Here is a 22324-nt window from a genome sequence, read left to right on the forward strand (position 1 = left end):
TCTTTCTCTTCATAAAAGACACACAGGTTTTAAGTTCCAGATCCTGGATCGCATAGACATGGGTGGTCTTGAAGGAGACATCCTGAATATTCTTCTCCTTACATGACCTTTCACAAGGACAGTGTCTCTCTCAGAACTAACCCCTAATTCTTACCCAAGATTGCTTCTGAGTCAACCCTCAGTCAAGGCATTCAGCTTCCAGTATTCTTCCCTAACTATTCCAACAGAGGGGAGTACATCCTTCATACCTTGGATCTTCACCAACAGCTTTGGTTCTACATGCATAGGATTAAAGATTTTCTTAAGTCAGAGCAGCTTTTTGTGGCCTTTTCCGATAGCAGATGTGGCCTTCCAATCTCTAAGGCCACTTTCTCAATGGATATCTATCAGCATCTCTATGGTTTACAGTCTGAACTACCTGGAGGTTCCAAGTTGTGTTAGGACCAATTCTGCTAGGTCTGCAGTGACTTCTTCAGCTTTTGTAGCAAAGCTTTCTATTGATGATATTTGTGCTGTTGCCACTTGGTCTAATCCTCACACTTTTATATCCCATTATAAGGTGGATTTGATTTCTAGGAGTAGGGCTTCCTTTGGCTTCACATTGCTCCGAGGGAGCAGCCGGAGCTTTGGATCCAGCTGTTGAACATTGCCAGCTTGGATCCAGGGCCCTGTGGTGATGAATGAAGACATAGGATAACACAGATGCCAAGTTGTGGTAAGTACATAACTTTTTTTTTAATATGAAATGGGACCCCTGCAGCTCCTTACCATTTGAAGATGGTGAATGATCCTGTAATATTTGTTTTCATTGTATAGGATGTATTACTCCGATGCATAATACAAAAATACATTTTCTATAATTGGAATGAAGTTTATGTGAGTATAGAATGTAAGATATACTGTTTTCATTGTTTTTTTATCTATAAATTACTCTGCTCTTGTTAATGACCATAGGTTTGAACCTTCACACCAGTCTAATCGCCAAGTAAATGTATACATATTGAAAAAATAAGCAATGCCAGAGCTTCCCATTGTGGCTTTTACAAGAGCTTCATGCATGGTGTCTGACAGCAGAAATGTGACTGAATCCCATTAGTTGGATTGTAGTTATAAATGGGTTACAGAGTAGTCTTTATTATTTATTTGTTTGTATTTGTTTAATGGGAAAGTCCAACTACACTAATAGCATCATTTCAGCGAAGGCCTGGGGAGAAAGGACCCTGATAAAAAATGAACGGTAAAGTGCAAGAACTACATAATAAAGAAAACTGTAAAACAATTAATACATTAAAAGTTTAACAACCGCAATGTCATATGAGAAGAGTAAAATGTTTACATGCATAAAGAGTTGAGGTAGCTGAGATTAGAGAGGAAATTACTGGACAATAATGGTAGTGAAGGTAAGTGAGTTTCATTGTAATAGTACTTTTTCCAAGTACTACAAAATGGAAGAAGGATGAAACGAGAGTTAAAGAGCAAAGTAAAAGGTTAAGATTAAAGAATGAAAAGTACAGTGTCGAAAAACTGAAGTGGCTAAAATTTATAGAAGTATACAAGTAGTGAGAGTGGGACAAAAAAAGGAGAAAAAGATATCTAGATAAGCAAAAAAGAAATATGAAGAGAGAAATGGGTCTGGAAGTAGGAATGAACATGAAAGGACATATGAGTGCAGTATGTGATAGAGGGAGAGGGAGAAGAAGAAGAGAAATAGTGAGTAAAATTGAGGTAGTCATTTGTAAAAGCTTTATTTAAATTCGTCCGACAGAAGCAGCTAGAGAAATAATAACTTGGCCATGCAGTTATAAATATAGATGGCTATCATGGAGATGAACATGAGCAACATCTATTAGTTCATCATGTTGTCTGTGCTTCATATATAAAGAAATGTCGTTCAGGTCTTGGAAACAAGAGTTAGAGTACAGTGACTTACCAGCCATTTTGTTAGATTTTGTTGTGACAAGTAGATGTTTGTACCTCAAGGTAAAGTAATATTTAGGGAATGGTGCTGGTTTTATTTGTGTGTTTGTTTTTGTCTTTGTTTACCAGGAAAGTCTGACTGGGTAATACCCATTTTCAGTAGAGGCCCGGGGAGAAAAGCTCCATTTGTTCACATTGCATTATACTAAATTCCAGTTAAATACAGATTAGTTACATTTCTGTTTACATTTATACACAAACAGTAGTTACATTTATACATTCTAAGATTTTACAGAGGTGGAAGTTAATAAAGAGAAAGCCCACGTGCAACTTAGTGGGCTGTACAGGCAGCCATTATGTATAAAAATTGTTCTCTCATTTCAGTGAAAGGTTGAATGTATTCTCTTTAAGGAGAGTATTTGGAGAGTATTGTATGGTGAACACAAAGTCTCAACCTTGAATTGAGCTTTCGACACAATCCCACATTCAGGCATTACCGATAAACTTGACAAACTGAATGTAAACCCCTTCCTTGTAAGATAGGTTGCCAACTGTCTCACAAACCGGACACACAGTATCAAAGTGGGTGACTCCACATCAGCCAGCAGACCTCTTACCAGCGGGTGCCACAGGGGTCAGTGCTCAGCCCCCTACTGTTTGGTATATACTTCTTAGAAGTTCAGGTCAAAACTAGAGGGTTGTGCCTAATGAAGTTTGCAGACAACTGCAAACTAGGTGCAATCATGGAATCCCCAAATGGTGTCAGCATACTCCAGGAGGGTCTCACACAGACCAGCAACTGATGTATTAGTCACCATCTCAAAATGAATGCAGAGAAATGCATCACCATTCCCTTTGGCACAAACAATGTCCCTTCACACTATCAAATCAACAACATTATCCTAAGTAACCATGAAGTGGTAAGGGAGCTGGGATCACAGGTTGACCGTGACCTTAACTTCGACCACCTTGTGTCTACCATTGTAAGGAAAGCTTTCCACGCAGCTCACTTGATTAGTAAAGGCATCACCTCGAGAGCAAAAGAAGTTAAAATCCCCCTATACTCTGCACTTATCCGGCACATAATTGAGTATAACTCCCCATTCAGTATGTACCATACTAAGCACCTGCAGCAATTAGAGAGACCTCAGAGGTTTCTAACAAAGATGATCAAAGGCCTCTGGCATGTGCCTTACACCCCTGACTAACATCCCTGTCACTGTACTCCGTATCATATAGACTTCTTAGGAGAGACTTATGCATGGCCTACAGAGCAACCCAAGACCTAAACCTTGTTAACTTGCTACATATCCATAAATCAAATGGGTCTAGGGCTGCGCATTCCAGGGACTTAAATATGGCCTGCAACTTAAATAGGACATGCTGGAAGGACAGATTTATCTTCCATAGACTGCCACATCTTTGGTACAGGCTACCATTTCTTGTGAAACAGAGCACCTCTATGACGCTGTTCAAGAGGAATCTGGATGAGTGGATGAAGTACCGTATATTCTTACTGGGGATAGCACCCACAACCCTCCTAGACAGTTATCACTAAATGCATCTTGGGTATTGACTAGTACTTCTACAGTACTACATCGGGTTGAAACGGCTAGGCTTAAAATGACCTCCGGGTTGATAGTCTAGTAATCTCCTATGAACCTATGAACCTATGGAGAAACATGAACTCATGTGGCAATTAAAGCTGAACTCTTTTAGGAAGCCTGGACTAAACTACTACTGTTCAATTAAAAGTGCACTGGAACTTAATTGCCACATTGTTTACGTGACTAATTGTATTTTATTTTATTTTATTCTACAAATTGGTTTTAAATACCATTTTAAATCAGTTGAAATGTAAGTGTATATTTTGTTTCCATCATCATACATACATTTTTTTCTTATTTTTATTTTTTTCTGGTTCTTTTTTCCACTTTATTCAAAATGATGTGTAATAACAACACTAACTAATTATACAATTATATAGGTTTTTAGGGTTCTTGTACACAGACCTGAAGAAATCCAGAAGGACGAAAGCAATCTTTGTTAACAATAGGTTATGAAAATAGAAATTGATTTTTACATGCAAAATGTATATGTATATATTTATATATATTTTTTGATTGCCAAATGAACTAAGGTTGATATATTTCCAGCCATGTAGTATATTGTCTTGGATAAAATCACAGACTTAATAATCTACTTAATAATTTGGTTAAATAAGAGGTACCACATCATTATATAATTTTATTTAAAGTACATAAGGGTTTTATATTATTATGACAGCTACTAAGTAGGGCAGGACCAGCTCGAATGTCACACTGATGGGGGAAGGGATGTGAATGTAACATGTGTACCAATAACACTTTGTTTTACAGCACAATAAACCACTCCCATGCCTGATAAAAATATATATATATATATATATATATATATATATATATATATATATATATATATTTAGAAGGCTTGTGAGGAAATTATTACTCTATTTTTGTTTTACTTGGATCGTTTGTCTGTGTACTTAATAAAGGATTTTCGACTGGAAACAAACTGCCTGCCTTGCTTGGATTACTTTCGAATACTTAGTAATGCTGTACAATTATATATTTTCTATTATTACTTTTTGTTTTGTTTTGTTTTGACTTAAGACAAGTTTACGTTTGCTACTTCTACTACTATTGTCTGATCTGATTAATACACAGTGATTAACTAGAAATATATGGACTGAAAACAATAAAAGAAAGAAAGCACTTATTATTTTTTACAACTGACACTTTGTTGTTTCATACCAACTTCTGATATTTTATGGTTTTCATTGTTGTTTTAATAATTAGTAACAGTCATATTGTTGAACATGTCAGTGCAGTTCTGTGGATTGTGGACCTCAAGTTATCTCTACAAACAGACCAGTCACCAATGGAGTCCTCCAGGGTTCAGTGCTGTGACTTTTTCTGTTTGGCATATACATATCAAAAGTAAAAGGAAATAGCAAAGGGCTTTGACCGACTAAGTTTGAGATGACTGCAAGCTAGGAGCAGTTATTGAATTCCCAAATGACGTAACCATCATGCATTAAGGTTTGTCCCAAACAATAACTGGTACCAGAATCATGAATTGAAACTAAACTCCAAAAAATACATTGTATCCTTTGGAAAGTCTACTTCGGGGAACTGCCGAATTGACAATATACCCTGAGAAATGACCCAGTTGTTTGGCATTTGGGAAGTTGTGTGTACAGTGACCTAACTTTTGACCAACATGTGTCCAGAGTCATAAAGTCTTTCTATATTGCACAGTTTATAAACAAATTGATTACGACTAGATCTAGAGATGTTATTGTCCCCCTTTACAAAGCCCTCATTAGGTCAATCATTTTATATGATGCCCACTTTTGCAGACCCATGCAACAATTGTAATATCCACAGATACATTGCTAAAAGGATACAAGTCTTAAACAATAGGTCTTACATGGACCACTTCAAAGATTTATCACTATACTCAGTATCCTACAGAGTGTTTAGAGGTGACCTGTGTCTGACATACAAGGCATCCTCCCACCCAATACTGATGGACCTATTGAACATCAGCAAGTCAAATGGCATCAGAAATACTCAGTCCAGGTATTTAAACTGAATGTTGTGGAGAGATGGATATATATCACATAGGCTACCACTGTTCCAGAACAGACTATCCAATAACAAAGCTCATCCCTGTCAATATTCAAATACAGCTTGGATCTAAGGATGGGTAATAGAAAATGTACTCCAGGATCTCCCCTCATGCCACTAATGGATAGAGGCAGTTCCTAAATGCTGCATCCCTTACATGAGTCCCCTCAAATTATCTATGGTATGATCACAGTTATTCTCACTAGGGCTAATATACAATTATCAGCCATGGGATAGGTAAGACCAATCAGGAAGTAGTAATTCAAGCACCAAACGGGAAACTGGCTAAGCTTAAAATGTCCTCCAAGTGCATCTATATTGTGGTAGCAAATTTGTGGTAGCAAATAGTTTTAAAAAATTGCCCTTTCTAGATCATTAAGTGCCCCTCTCACCCTCTGCCCCCACCCCCCAGTCTTCAACAGCTTCAAGCACCTCTGAGTTGAGGGGGCATCAGTCTGCTCAGGACTTATTTTTCAACATGTGTCATACTACATTATTAGTTATCAGCTTGGTATGAACATGCCAGACAGAACTTGAAAATGTAATGGGTGTAGCCAGTGATAAGCTCTGGAAGAATTATTATGATATGACAGAGTAGAATAACAAGTGAGAAGAATACTGGTGAGAATTTTAAAGAGAAGTCTAAAAAATAAACCTGTGCTTGTACAAAAGGTTTGGAATAAGAAGCAAGTGAAAAAAAATAAGACAATAGTTTAACAGCGAAGGATGCCAGTTTGAGGGAGAATAGGATTTTTGAACAAATTCAAAAGGAAAGTGAAACTATGAATTGGTTTGTCATTCGAGGGAAGAAAGGGCAGATTTCTACCTGTTTAAGTTTAGAAGCAAAAAAAGAGGATTATATTAAAGAAGTTAATAGAGAAAAGGAAAACATTTATAGAACATGGGAAGGTGTAATGTAAATAGTAAAAAAATTATGTAAAGCAACCTTTTGACAGTATAGGGTATAAGTATTAGGGTGGTTAAAAAGATAAAGTCAAATCATGTGAACAGCAGTGATACATATATCCATTAGTAGAATTAAATGTAGAAAATATAGAACATAAAAGGAGAAAATGGTATGAAGAAGATATTATAAGGTATTATTAAAGAAATCTTTGGAAAACTGTAAGTAAATGAGTGATTAAAGCTTTAAAGAGAAAGAACATACGGTTTCAAGAAGAAACTGCCATAAAAAAGTCTTTCTATATTGCACAGCTTGCAAATAAAAGGATTGTGTCTAAATCCCATGATGTCATTGTTTCACTTTACTCAACCCTCATCAGGGCAGTCATTTTGTATAATGCCTCCTTTGGCATGTATCTGTCCAGACACATGCAACAACTGGAACTCCCATAAAGATACCTTACTAAAAGGATGCAAGAGCTAAACAATATCTCCTATATGGACCGACTCAAAGACCTGTCATTATACCTGGTATTCTACAGACTGCTAAGAGGTGGCCTGTGTCTGGAATACAAGGCATCCTCCAACCCAATACTAATGGATATACTGCACATCAACAAGTCAGATGGCATCAATAATACCCAGTCAAGGGATCTAAACCTCTACTGCAACATCAACAGAAAGTTAGGAGGGACAGCTTTATCTCTGAGGATATCACTGCTCTGGAACAGACTCCCAATCCACGTAAAACAAAGCTCATCCCTGGCCATGTTCAATTAGAACTTGGATCTATGGATGGGAACAAGAAAATTTATCTCAGGACTGACCCCTGTGCTACTAGTGGACAGAGGCAGCTCCTAAATCCTTTTTCACCATGTATGGATCTCCTCAAAATATCAGTGGTATAATCTCAGTTATTCTCACTAGGAGACAGATATATAATTTTTGACCATGGTATGGTTAAGGACAATCTAACACCAAATGAGATTAATTCAAGCACCAAAAGTGAAATTGGCTACACTTAAAATGTCCTGCAAGAGCAGTTAGGCTAGTACTTACCAATGTACCTATAATTGGAATAGTAGGATTTTATATTGAGGTTACCATTAAGGAGATTGCCTGTAAGACCATGCTTCAATACAAAAGGTCAGAAGACGGGATATTTAACGGGGAGAATGGAAATAAAGAAAAGAGCAGTTAGAGCAGCAGCAGTAGCACTGCTTATTGGAAGGAACTCATTTGCGGAGCACGATACAGCAGGTAAATTGTTGTTTTCAATAAGAAGTCTCTGCCAGTGATATACCAGAATACATCAGGTCTTGCAGTGGAGTAAGTCACTTACACCAAGAGCAAGTCTTTTGGAATTGGGGCAGCCTTACTCCACAGTGAACAACTGAATTATAGAACTGGTAGACTGCAGTGGTGGTGCTGCAGTAGCGTTGTCACCTCACAGTAAGACGCTGTCCGGTTCGATTCTCAGCTAGAGCGTCTTCTGCGTGGAGACATGCATGAATGGGCATACCTTCATTGAAAGTTGTGCATCAGTGCTGGCAACTCGGCACATAAAAATCTACTGCCAATCATTAGCGGACCGGAGTTCCGCTGTGGCGACCGCTAACCGGGAAAATCCGAAAGACACAACAACAACATTGTAATAGAACTGGTAGATTATAAAATGGGATTAAACAAATAGGACTCGATTTGGTGCTGAATTTTGGTAACTGTACTATGTACATATTTACAAAAGAAATTATAAAAAACAGGCATCTTACAGGTTAATGTGAAGAAAGGAGGTGTCAGACCGAATATGTTTTAAAGTGAATGATGTTGCAAAGAATGTGTAAGTGAATTGCGTTTATACTGATTAGGATGAAAAATTAAAACAAAAAAAGTGCCCAAACCTTTCTTTGGATACATGCAAGGTATATATCCCTCTGAAGTATCACCTATAGGCAGATAGAACCTCTGTTTAACAACTCATTTGAAGGACAACACCTCATGAGTGCAGCACCACCCCCACCACCACTTATGCTGCCCTGCAGTGTAAGTATTAAAAAATGAATCCAAGCACCTGATGTGGGGACATAACCCACAGCCTTCTAATCTTTCAGCAATGAAGGCGAGTGTGCTATCCAACGAGCCAGTAACACTGACATTTTTTTGCAGTTAAGTTTGGACTCGGAAGGAATGGTAGGTAGAGGGTGTAAGAAGTTTTCCTTGACACCAGAAACATAATTTGGCCCCATTTCCATGCTAACTTCAACATGCAAGAGATGATTTTGTACACCTATGGGGCAAACAGGTCAGTCTTTATGGTAGCTCAGTCATAGAAAACCTTGAACAAAGAGGATATTTGACTCTCATTTCTAAGAGCTAAATGAAGCACAGCACATGGAATCTACTGGCACATTCACTTGTGTCTTTTGACAGAGTCCCTCTAATTACATTCAGCCATACTTTATCTTTCTTTGAATTTTTTTATTCCTTCAAATTAGAATAGTAGTAGCAGAGGTACTGGGAAAGGGTTGCATTCCTGCAAAAATATAAAATTTAAATATATGGAATTTAAAAACAGTGATTACAGGGACCGTAAGAATATCATGTTTTTGGACTAGAGGTTTCAGGATTTTATGGTTCTGGATTTGATGCCTTTTAGGATTCCGTGATCTCGGTAAGTATGACTCAGAATTTCAAAGTAGATCTGCTTAATATCAAGCTAACAGACTGGAGAGATGTTATAACATAATGATCCAGCACAGTTCCTTTAGTATCTACTTTCCAGTCATTTCTTGTTGGGCTCTAAAAAGAATAACAGTTACAGGTCATGATCTTTTAAGCCACATGACTCCCTGTATTTCCTGCTAAGAAAATGTCAATCCTTCCTTCCTGAAATCTCCACTATTTTGACTTTTTCTTTCCACATGTATATGAATGTGTGTGTGTGTGTGTGTGTGTGTGTGTGTGTGTGTGTGTGTGTGTGTGTATATATGTATATATGTATATATATATATATATATATATATATATATACAGATATATATATATATATATATATATATATATATATATATATATATATATATATACACATACATACATATATAGATACATACATACATATTGGTGTAAGACAACCCATTGGACGTACAGTACACCAGCACCTGTCTGGGGACAACACCATTTGGTTGACGCAGACAGATGGTCAGCAGCTGTGTGAGATTGACTATCTCCAGATAGGGGAATATCCCCTTTCCCCAGGGATTGTGTGATCTCAGAGTTAGTATATATAATTAGCAGGGAGTGTGGGGGTGCAGTGGGTTTCCCCCTTGCAGAAACCCTTGCCATTGGTTCTGTCCACTCCAGGGTAATTCCAAGAGCATACACAGAACGGGCCAATATTTGTGAATTTGACATGATGACAGCAATCTCCTGAGTGTTGGGATAGTGTATGTTCAATGGGGTGCCCTACACCCATATGTATGTATCTATCTATACACACACACACACACACACACACACACACACACACACACACACACACACACACACACACAAGCACACACACATACACACACGTACAGGGAGTGAGATGCCTAAGCCTTACACCAGCTGACCAGTATATTACTCAAAACAACAAAAAAGCTGAAAGCCATGCAGTGCATAAACTTAATTAAGAACATCTAAGCATGCTATAATCTATTAAACATGATACATTACCCCTAAAATGACACTCCTTTATTATAATGGGTTAAGCACTATCAATCCATTATTGAGTCAGAGTTTATCAGAATGTTCTGATGAAGACCAGTTCAGTAATGGATATAAGTGCTTATGCTATGTACAGCAGATAATATCATTCTTAGTGACCAGCATATTACTTATTTATCAAAATATTGAAATGCCTAATAACTTGGCAATGTATTGGTAAAAGGAACATTGCACACAAATGTTAATAAAGCAACACGATTAAAAATGTCATAATCACAGGAGAAATTCCCCCTAACAGGCTCTCCTATACCAGTGGTATTTTGGAGCAGTACTGACAGAGTACATGGAATCACATGCTTGAATTGGGAAAGGGAAATGATTCTAAAGGAACAGAAAGAGGTAGTTAAAAAATATCCTACCAGATATTTGTAGGAAGGACATTGGAACAACCAGTATTCTCTCATATGATAATCTGTGGTGCCTAGCCAGGGCATAGAGTTTCAGCCACCTCATTAAATAAACAGGACCCAGATCATGAAGGCCTCAATAGGCAAGGGTCAAATTTTTAAAGATACACCTTGCAGCAACTGGTTCCTATAAGAGCAAGTTGGGTAAGATTGGAGATATATGACAAGTATTAGAATCACTAGTTAAATAACTAGTTGGACAGCACTGTTGTTGCTGCAAGCATGTCCAATACCTATCCCAGAGACCAAGATAAAGGACACTGCAGTAGTCTTAAGTGAGATAGTACCAGTGCCCAGATCAACATTTCTAGAGCCACAGGGAAAATATAGTGCCTGATCTGGACTATATTCCTTAGATGGAAATACAATATCATGACAATGGCTGAAAAATGGGCATTTATAATCAGTCTGTCATCAAGAAGCACACCCAGGTCATCAACAGGACACACATATTCCAATCAATTATTATTGAAAAGGAAGGTTGTCAGCCATGTCCATTGACTTATTTGCCTGTCACTCCTATGGTCCTATAAGACGTGATGGACAAACAGTAGTATGTATCAGTGGATTAAGCTTCCATTGACTATGAGCAGTCATTCAAGGATGGACTCCAGGCTATCTTCCAAGGTTGAGAAGTCTGGCAGACATTTTCAAATAAAGAAGAAACAAAAATCAATATCATCAGCATATGATTGCCAAGCTCTACCTGTCCTTACAATGGCCTCCTTGAGTAGCAGTAGATACACCATGAACAGCAATGGGATCAAGTTGGAACCTTAAGGCACACTGTATTCCAAGAGGGTAGGACCAGAAAAATTAACTCCAGCTGCCATGTTTTGGACAGTAGCTCGGAGGTGACAGGCCAACTGGTAACAGTTTAATTTTTCTGAACTCTAAAAGTCTGAAAATGTGGAGACCAACTGGTCGAAAATCTGGATTTACATATACTGAATCTGAGATTGACATTTTTCAGAATATTCCCATTTCTCTTAAGTATGGTGATCTTAGAGTTGTGTGTGTGTGTGTGTGTGTGTGTGTGTGTGTGTGTGTGTGTGTGTGTGTGTGTGTGTGTGTGTGTGTGTATATATATATATATATATATATATATATATATATATATATGGGACTTAGCAAAGTGAGTCAGATTTGAATAGGGAGTCCAAGCAAACCATCTGAGAACACAACCATTATAGAACTTCAGGTTCTTCAAAGAGCTTTTAGTTAGTAGTCTACTGTTTATCCTTGTTTTGAGGGTCTTTAGATCTGCTGTACATTCTAAGGAGTTTTTTTTCTTTTATTGTAGTGTTAATTTTTTGGTGTACCACCATGGTGGTTTGCTTTTAAACTTCCCATTACATTTAGATCTGGTAGATACTGTCAGTTCTATACAGCTATCTAAGTAGGCATAGAATTCAGACTGAATCTCCTCCCCTGAGTAGGATCAGGCCAGTCAACACAGATTTTGGTGAGTTCAATGAAACCATGACAGAGTAGTATACTATGTTTCATTGAAGCATCAAAGTAGCATAATAGATCACGTATAGCTATATCTATATCTATAGCTATATATATATCTCTATCTATATATGGGTCACCCTGACGTGACTCAAAATCCATTTAATCAAAACTTACATGATGGAGACGACAACACCAAAACCTTATTTTAGCAAAGTTTCACATTACACTGTATAAGGAACCAGTAAAAGCACCTTCTCACATCACCAAATTCAAAACCACGTTTTATTGAGCACTTTCGTCAGCATCAATCAGCTGACTTCTTCAGAAAACTATGACAAACATGCATCATTCATTTTATACCTTAATCTGGTCACATGACATCAATTCAAAAAAAAAAATAAAAATATTAAAACCATGTATATAAAAAGTTTTAAAAGCTTCATTTGAAAACCACATTAAATAAACATGTTAAATTATTTAAAATGCATACAATAAAAAACGTGTATGTATGTATGTATGTATATATATATATATATATATATATATATATATATATATATATATATATATATATATATATATATATACATACATATAAAATAAATTAAAAAAATTTATTGAATTTAATTTATTTAATTTAATTTATTTAATTAATTTAATTTATTTTATTTGTATATATATATATATATATATATATATATATATATATATATATATATATATATACACACACACGTTTTTTATTGTATGCATTTTAAATAATTTTAATATGTTTATTTAATATGGTTTTCAAATGAAACTTTCAAAAATTTTTATACACATGATTTTAGCATTTTTTTATTTTTTTGAATTAATGCCATGTGACCAGATTAAGGTATAAAATGAATGATGCGAGTTTGTCATAGTATTCTGAAGAAATCAGCTGATTGATGCTGATGAAAGCGCTCAATAAAATGTAGTTTTGAATTTGGTGGTGTGAGAAGGTGTTTTTACTGGTTCCTTATAAAGTGTTTTGTGCTTTGTTCTTGTTTTTTTTAAAGTTTCACATTACTCTGGAATTTTAATCCTGGAAAAGAAGTAGTTGTCCAGCATAAAAAACACACACACACGCAAGCAACTCCCCCTACTAAATATACCAACTATGAGATCGTTCTATAGTGGGAAAAAGGGCAAATTTCCTCATGTTGGCCAACTGCCTCTTTTCCCGGATTAAAATTCCAGTGATGTGAAACTTCATTAAAATAAGGTTTCAGTGTTGTCGTCTCGATCATGTAGGTTTCAATTAAATGGCTTTTCGGGCTACTCAAGTTCTAAAGGTAGTTCAGGTGGATATTAAAGTTCTCAGGATAATTTTCAACAAGGACAATAGGGTTTTCTCACTGTCTTAGTTTCTATAAATACCACCATAGGTTTAACCTGAAAAGGACCATTTTCCTGGATACATTGATAAAGCTTGCAAATAAATAACAAAGAGTTTTAAATTTTTAGTCTCCAGTCAAGAGTAATGCTTCAGGATGTGCAAAGTACTGATTTATTCCATAAACAGTGCCGGGAGACTGCCTGCCAAGATTTTCAGATCAGTCCCAAAAAACAAAGGAAAACTTCCTTCATATTTTATGGCTTTTCTTATCAATTTCATGCATGCAGACTCTATTGCATAGCTGTTAATAAATCAATGTATTTTTAATGTTATGCCCTCGTGATTTTTGCTTAGAGCTTCATGTGAACACTTGACAGTATACCTTTTTAAAACATAGACCATCTGGCCTAAAAATATTATCCTTTGACCTTGTTACATTTAATACCAGTGCATACTATCTTTACAGACATCCTTGCAATGACTCATCTCCCAGCCTTAGAAGGCCAGAGCGTGCAAAAGATTCCTGAAAGACTGTTTTTCTTTCTTTCCTCCATAAACATTCTGCAATCAAATTCCTTTAAACATAGTAACATCCTTGACTCCTTCAGTACTTACTTTGCCTTTATCTGTCCATACACTATAATTTGCTAATAAAGAGAATTCTGTTGTAAGGGCACTTGAAATATAAAGCTACAACTTATGCAAAACTATATTTTGCATAATCATGCATCTATTTTACCTTTTGGTATTAACATAAACATATTATGAACATTTTATTTGACTAATTTGTGAAGAAACTGCAAGTTAATATGCATTTTGTGAAGAATAATCATGAGAAAACACATTTTTTCTGTAACAAAATCTATTCAGCCAACTAGCTACATTAAAATCATTGTGACTGTGGGTAACACACAGGTCTAAGGCTAATGCTGCTTTTTGTTTTGAAAATGGTTCTTATTTCAATCAGAGCATGGCCTTCTGTGTAGTTAGTTAAATAAAAGACAAATGAACAACTTTGCTAATATATTGCTACTGTCAAGGGGTTGTCTACTGTCAGCTGCATTTTGCAAGCCCTTAGCTAATGGTCGGACTCTCCGAAACTGCTGATGTCCAGCATATGAATATACTAAACTGCTTTCATTTCCCCTTTTTCCTAAAAAATATGAGGATTGCAAAAAAAAAGAGAAAAGAAAGAAAGAAAAAATGGGTAATGGGCGTTGCAGAAGCAGTAACTACTATAACTCTATAAATTTATGAGCAATGCGCATCCATTCTAGGAATACACAAGTTAAACAGCACCTCTCTGTGCTCTAAATATGATAGAAGCTGATAGTAAATTCACACTGGTTAAAAGGAAGTTGTGGAGAATCCTCATGATGGGATCAGCTTATGCTGGGATAACTACTCTAATTGCAAACATAACGTCTGTTATAGTTTATCTGCCTTTTTCAGGCTGCACATTTATTGCAAAGTATATTTGATCTGCTATCTGACAGTATAAAAAAATGTTTGTTTTTTTATTAGTTTTATTAAAACAAGTTGTCAATTATTCCTGATTTAGTTATTTATCTTCTTGGCTGTTTAAAATGACATCTGTGTAGACTTGAGCCTACCAACTATAGTCATCAGTGAATGCGATTACATAACAATAATATATATTCAATATTTTGTAAATATTTTCCTCTTCGAGGTTACAGATGAATTAGAAGAGATGATATTTTTCTTATTTTTATTATACTTAGAGGATAAATTTCCTGTTTGTAAACATTTACATTTTATATAATCTGTTCATTGTGCATTTGGAATGTCAGTAATAGTAACAGTAACACCACTCCTACTACTAATATAATAATATATTACAATCAGCTTCAAATAGAGTTTAAAACAACAGAACTGAACATGTGTCTGATTATTGCAGATAAGGGAATTATCCATAACAGGTACAGCTTGCAGCATCACTCTATGAAGGTTTCACTGAGGGAAAGCCTGACATTTTATAAAATGCCCTGCAATAGTAGCATTCCATGCACAAAATAACTACTTGAAAAGGATATATGTCTGCTGCATCATTCACTGACAGTTCACCTGTCCATCTAAAACAAAGTGGTCATTATTAAAGTTGTGACCAAGTTGTTTAGAGAAACTGGATTAAATACTTAATCTGCAAACCCCACAAGCCACATAAAGTATATCATCACACTAATCACACATTTACATATTTTCATGTTGAAGAGAGATTATAAGGTGTAGAGAAACACCTGAATGTTGTTTTAATAAAACCCAAATATCAGTCTGAAGACATAAATAATAAAAAAAAACATCACTGAAGTCCAAATGCAGTTATTTTTAAAAAAGACAAATAAAAGCTAGATGTATTAAAATGATCAGGCCCGGACTCTATGCATACCTGTTACATGACAGAAAAAATTATAGGTACTGCTTTGAGGCATTCAACAGAACATGTATATTCCAAGTAAAAAATTCCATGCCAGAACATGTTTATCAGACAGCACTGTACTGATGGTTCGAGAAGGGAGAGTAAAGAGAGAAACATTAAAAAGATAAAGACAAGTTTAATGATATTAAAAGTTTACTCCATGACCGGAAAAAAGAACCACTCTATCCACTTTGTTTAATGACTTTCTTGTCATACACTGCCAATCTGACTTAAACAATAGTATGTACAGTTTTGATTTTCTGAAAACAAACTCGTGAAGGAAGGCCAATAACGTAGTAAGGAATTTTTACAGACAAGTTAGGCTTGTTGTTTTTTCCTGTTACTGATTAAACGTTAGAAGCTAGTGAGAATTGTTATTTTTAACAGTTCGTGAGAACAGGAAGACTTATTTGTAACAGAAACTGTAACTGACTGAATTTTGCTTCAAATCATTTTAATATAATCGTGTCATAAGTACACTTATTTTTGTTGATCAATACAGCAACTTAAAAAATGACTGTCTGACATATTTTCATTAAGAAATATGTAAATGCATGCAGATAAAAAAATGAAACTTACATTACCTGAGAATACTGTTTTGGACATACAGCCTTCAATGAGGTATCTGTCATTATTGTGAGCCTTGCATCAGAAAGTCCATATACAGACATACATGCATACATTTTGCACTGTGCTTATCTCATAATGAGTATCTGAAAGCGTAGTAGTCTTCTATATGATGTCAGTTAGTAGCAGGGTATACACATATTGATAGCAAAGGTACAAAACCCAATGAGAATATAATGGTGAGATTAGAAATGAGCTACTAGGCAAAAGAGATTTATGAGGCACAGAAATATTCAATGATGAAAGGCATTTGAGAATGAGGAAGAAGAAAACTGCTGGCATATTTAATTTGTACGAAACAGTAATGAAAAGAGAAACATCATTAAGGTTTAGATGCCCTGGAAAGAGAAAGAGCAACAGAGAGAAAAAGAAATGTACTACGTAGTTGTGACACAACTGCAGCTTCTTTCATTTTTCTTAGCAATGTTTTTGCTTGCCAAGCATAAACTGGTCCAACCAGTTCTGTGACAGAAACATACTTTTAATGTGTTTTGTGAAAAGTTCTGAAATATAAGCATGTATTTAAAGGTGTTTTGTGAACTGATGCAATTATAGTACGTAGCCAAGAGTTTAGCCCATGTTTAGACAAACCAGCACCTGATGCCCCTGTCCAGCAGGGACATGGGTGGAATCCCAGGGGTATATTTTTTGTTTCACATCCAGTTATTCTGGTTGCACTTAAAAAGGGGTAGAGGTACTCTGCTTGATGTAGAGAGGGAGTCTATTCCATAGATGAGGGAGTCTATGAAACACAAATCTGTCCCGCCAGCAAGTCTTGTTGATGTCAAAGATCAGGTTGAGGCCGTGCATGTGGGCTACTTGAGTGGAGCTTGACTTATAGATATGCAGCAGTCCCGTCAAGGTGATCACCTTGTATGCCAGACAGAGGTCACCTCTGAGGAGTCTTTATGAGACTAAGTAGAGGGATAGGGCTTATGGTAGATGTCTGAGGGCCCGGATTATCCTGGTGAGGAACCTCTGTGGTCTCTCCAGTTGCTGCATGTACTTTGCGAGGTACATGCTGAAAGGGGTGTTGTACTCAATAATGGGCCTTATAAGGGAAGAATACTGGGATGTTATGACCTCCTTGTCCCTGGATGAGATACCCCTACTTATAAGGTGGGCCATGTAGCAGACTTTCCGTACAATGGAAGCAACATGGTGATCAAAAGTCAGAATGCTATCAACCTGGGTGATGGATCATGACTGATTGTGTGCTTAGGACGTTATTAATCTGATAATTTGTGGGGACATCACTCTCTCCAAAGGGGATGTTGATGCATTTTTTGTTATTCAGCTTGAGGCCATGTTTCTGGCACCAGTCATTTGTCTGAGTGAGATCCTCTTGGAGGATGTCCACATCACTAGGGGAATTGATGACAGCACCCAGCTTGCAGTCATCTGCAAACTTGGTTAGCCATAGGCCACTGGTTTTGGCCTGCACCTCAGAAAAGTATATCCCAAATAACAGAGACCTCAAGACCGAACACTGGGGTACGCCACTTGTTATGGGTCTATTGCTTGAGATGGCTTCCCCTATTTTGAATACATGGGTTCTATCTGTGAGCCAGTTTGCTACCCATCTGGTAACTTATGAATTGATGCCTAGTTGAGAGAGTTTATCTATTATGCCTGAGGGGGAAATAGTGTCAAAGGCTTTGACCAGGTCAAGGTAGGTGGTGTGGACCGTCTTCCCCTCGTCAATGGCTTTGGTGACTGTCTCAAAGAAGTCGACCAAATTTAGCAGACACGACCTCCCCTTGATGAAGCCAAACTATGTGGGATCAAGTGTTTGGAGGTTGCCGATGTCCTTGTTAATGAGGTCCATGATAATCCATTCTATGGCCTTGCAGATCAGGTTAGTAATGCTAATGGGTCTATAATTTCCCAGATCGGTGGATGCTCCACCTTTGTGTAAAGGGATGGCAGTGGCTGTCCTCCACTCAGCTGGGATGAAGCAAGTACTCAGGCTTTGGTTGAATAGGGTGCCTAATGGTGCTGCAAGTTCTGGCCTGAGTTCATGTAGGATGCAGCCTGGGATGTTATCGGGTCCCATGGAGGCTGCATTTTTTTGCCTTTGAGAGACCACTGATGACCAGTTCCCTAGATATAAGGGGAAGGGGCAGGTACTGGGGATGTCCTGATTTACTGATGGGGGGACAGAGGGGTAAAATTTTCACTGAATCTGTCAGCCAGCAAGTTTGCTATATCTACCTCATTTGTATATGTGGTGTCTTTGACCACCAGTTCTGAACAGATCTGGGTGCTTCCTTTGAGGTTGTGGACATATGTGAAGAAGGCCTTATGATTGTCACTAGTAGATGTGGCCAATTTGGACTCGAAGTTTACTTTGGATGATTTCACTAGTGCTCTTATTTGCTTGTTCAGGCTAAGGAGACATTGCTTCTAGTTGGGCACCTGATCCTTCTTGGTTTTGGACAGCAATTTTTTCCCTTTTGTTATAGGTTTATTTATTGCAGATGTCCACTAGACAGGTTTACTCTTCCTTGCAGAGGATGATTTAGTCCTGTCGGGTATTCCTGATTCCATGCATCTATATAAATGCTTGTATAGTGCTTTAGTGTAGTTGTGGATATTGGTGCCATTTCCTACAGAGGGGGAAGGGGCTGTGAAGCTGTTTATACCATCCCTCAGGAGGCTGTAATCAGCTTTGCAGAAGTTTTTATGTCTGATCCTTGCTAGTGGAGGGTTGAGGGAGATGGTGACTTCGAAAGTGACCACTTTGTGGTTGGATCTTACCAGGGAGGATGTATACTATAGGGATGCTGCAGTGGTCACTTATGTTGGTTAATACCAAGTCCAAGATATTATCGCCTCTTGTGGGGGTATCAACTAGCTGTTCCAAGGCATTTGCATTGGCAAAATCAAGGAATCTCTTGGCATTTGTGTTCTGGCATGAGTAGTTCTTCCTATCTATGTTTGGGAAGTTTAAGTCACCCAGGATCAGGGTAAATGGTTGACTCTTGATAGATTCGAACAGGTCCAAATAGGCGGATTGAGCATCTTGAGTCAGATTTGGGGGCTGGTAGCTAGCTATGATTTGTATAGGGGTCTTGTCAATGGTCAACTGCACCTGGAGTGTCTCCTGTGCGTCATACAGTCTGACCAGCCTGGAGGTGTGCATGTCTTTCATATATATTGAAACTCCACCTCCTTTGGCTTTACTGCCCACAGTTTGGTGTCTGAATGTATGATAGCATGAGTAACAAGGTAAGGCTGGGATGCTCTACGCAGCTTTGAACCAGGTTTCTGTGACTGCACAGATGTCAGCATTTTCCAGGGTTAGGAATGCTTGCAATGAGTGCAGTGTCATGTTTAGACTCCTGGGATTTAGCAGCATGACCTTTAATTTGTGTTTTGTTAAAATTTTTATGTTGGTAGTGTTCACCTCATCACTTTTCCTAAAAAAGGCACTATAGGGGAGGCAAGAGCCTTTGCCATAAGCCTGAAGCCCAGGTGAGGCAGATGCAGGCCATCTCTGGCAAAGCATCATGGTCTGTCAATCATATCTTCCCAGGCTGTCAGGTACTGGATCCCCCTGGAATAACCCCAGAAACTAAGCCAATTGTTGAAGTCAGTCATTTTCTGTTTGCATTGAGGCATCATTCTGGGTGATGGTAGAATGCTGCTTAAGGCTAGGTACATACCTGCTTGGGACACAATCAATGAGCTCGATCATGTCTCTCTTCATAGAGTCCAGAGAGGTACATCTGAAGTCATTCACACTGACATGGACTATGACAGAGTCATAACAGTACTAGTTGTTAAGAGACTTGAGTACATATGTGATATGGTGGATTCTGGCGCCTGACAGAAAACTAACCATGGCTTTCTCCTTATCCAGCCTGGTGAGAGGCACATCTGTGTGTCTCACAATGGAGTCTCCTTTGACTAATATGTTGGGTTTATGGTGAAGCCTTAGTGGCTGTGAGGCACAGGTGTGTGGACTATGGGTGGTATGTGGTGTGGAGGGCTGTGGAAATTTTGTGTGTTTTTGCCTCGGATGTCTCCTTTGTTTGGGTATGTTTATGTGGAGGACCTCCGCGTATCTAGGTGTGTGTTGCGTAGGTGTGGGTGGTGTTTGAGGTGTAATGATTGTGTTGACAACCTTTTTGGTGCCATTAGTAAAATTATTAGTAGTTGTAGCATTATAATATACTGTCCTGTATGCATTATAGCTGGTCTAGTACTTTCCCATAAATTATTAACATTCATGATTGTTTCAAAAGTTTAAAAATGCAAAGGAAAGTCATCCATCAACAAATCCTTGTGACCAGAACTTTCCTGGATTCTGATCTGATGACCAAATACCCCTGTGTTGTTTATTTTACTTGAGTTATTATTTATATGAACACAGGAACAATACTAGGCAAACAGTCATCAGGACCATAACATACCTAACCATATGCACCTTTAAGCAGATAAAATTATAAGTTCCAAGATTGTCAATTTTCATTCTATCCTCAACTGATGGGTTCGGATCCAATCACTTGGATCCAGCTCAGCCATTGCTAAAGCTCATGGCAACCAAACACTCTTGAGCTTCTCCCTTACTGATAATGCATCAACTCCAAGTACCTCAGATCTCATTTGCCACTTTCAGTGAAAGATGTGGTCTGCCAGTTACTCTCAAGCATTTTCAAGATAAGTTAAAATCTCTATTTTCCTTAAGCTTTATTAGCTATTACCTTTTCCACTGCCTTTATATAATTCTTAAATACTGTTGTTAGTATTTTTCCTCTAGTCTGTTTAATGCTCTTATCTACCACTATTTATAGTATTTCTTCTTTTTCTTCCTTTTTTTCTTCTTTCTCCTTATCTGTCATGTATATAAGAAAATCTTTAAATCTAATAATAATATACATTTTTCTTCCTTTCAATCTATTATTTTGAAATATGGCGGAAAAAGGGGCTGCAAGCTTTGAAAGTATATAAAGTGTGGGCATACGCTTCTATTATCGGATGTCCACACATTATGTGTTTATTGCTTAGGGCCTCTTCATTTGGAGAAGGACTGCTCGATGTACCATGGTTCATGAGTTTAACCCCAGGGCTCTGGTCGAGTTCAAAAATAAATTGATTCTCAAAGGACTCTTACCCTCTTCATTTGGGGAGACTATATCTGGAGAAAAATCTCCCAAATTAAAGCCAAAATCAAGGTCTCCAAAGCCTTCTTCTTCATCTTCAGCTTCCAAGTCTTCTATATATAGATCGGAAAGAGATCCAACTTCACCTTCAGATCTGAAAAAGCCAAAATTGTCTGATCCAACCTCTTCAGATCCAAAGAAATAAAAATTGTCTGATCCCACTACTTTTGATCTGAGACAATCCTTATCAGATCTCGCTGTAGCTAGTCCTTCTACTTTTATTATGATGCCAAGGACCAGGTATTCAATTTCAGTGGATCTAGTACCCTCTAGCATACCTTCCCCTTTTTTGGATAGATACAGGTCCCCTTCAGTCTTGTCTGCACATTCTTCCAGGAGTCTTACAGAAGAAGATGTGAGTGGTGAGAAAAATTCTCTTGGTGCAGGGTCAGATGGGTATTCCTTCAGCTCCTACCACTCTGGATCAGGAGGTCCATTCCACTGCTACACCCCCACTACAAGTTCCTCCTCTGACTCCTTCAGTGGTCTCAGAGTCCCTGGATCCTAGCCGTTCAGATCTGTCTGGCTCGGATCCAAAGCTTACTTTGAGTGCTCTGCTTCCCTTCAGATCCAGAGAGGGCTCAGAGCTGAAGCTTCCCTGTTGGGTT

At 37.6% G+C, this 22324-nt stretch overlaps 1 protein-coding gene across 3 annotated transcripts in view; it reads right to left on the bottom strand.

The window, feature by feature from the left end:
* The window catches only part of LOC122806504 (cysteinyl leukotriene receptor 1-like), a 329799-nt gene that overhangs the window by 57883 nt on the left and 249592 nt on the right, over positions 1-22324 (bottom strand). The window contains exon 1 of one of the 3 annotated variants that reach the window (XM_044077001.1): positions 16506-16947. The exons of 1 other annotated variant lie outside the window; for it this stretch is intronic. The gene's annotated coding sequence lies outside the window, so the exon portion shown is untranslated. Of the gene's footprint in view, positions 1-16500; positions 16948-22324 lie in introns of those variants that run through there. One more of the 3 variants, XM_044077004.1, reaches the window with a different exon arrangement.

Source organism: Protopterus annectens, chromosome 7.part0, assembly GCF_019279795.1.
Source record: "Protopterus annectens isolate FY-2018-M chromosome 7.part0, PAN1.0, whole genome shotgun sequence".
In the NCBI taxonomy this organism is placed as follows: domain Eukaryota; kingdom Metazoa; phylum Chordata; order Ceratodontiformes; family Protopteridae; genus Protopterus; species Protopterus annectens.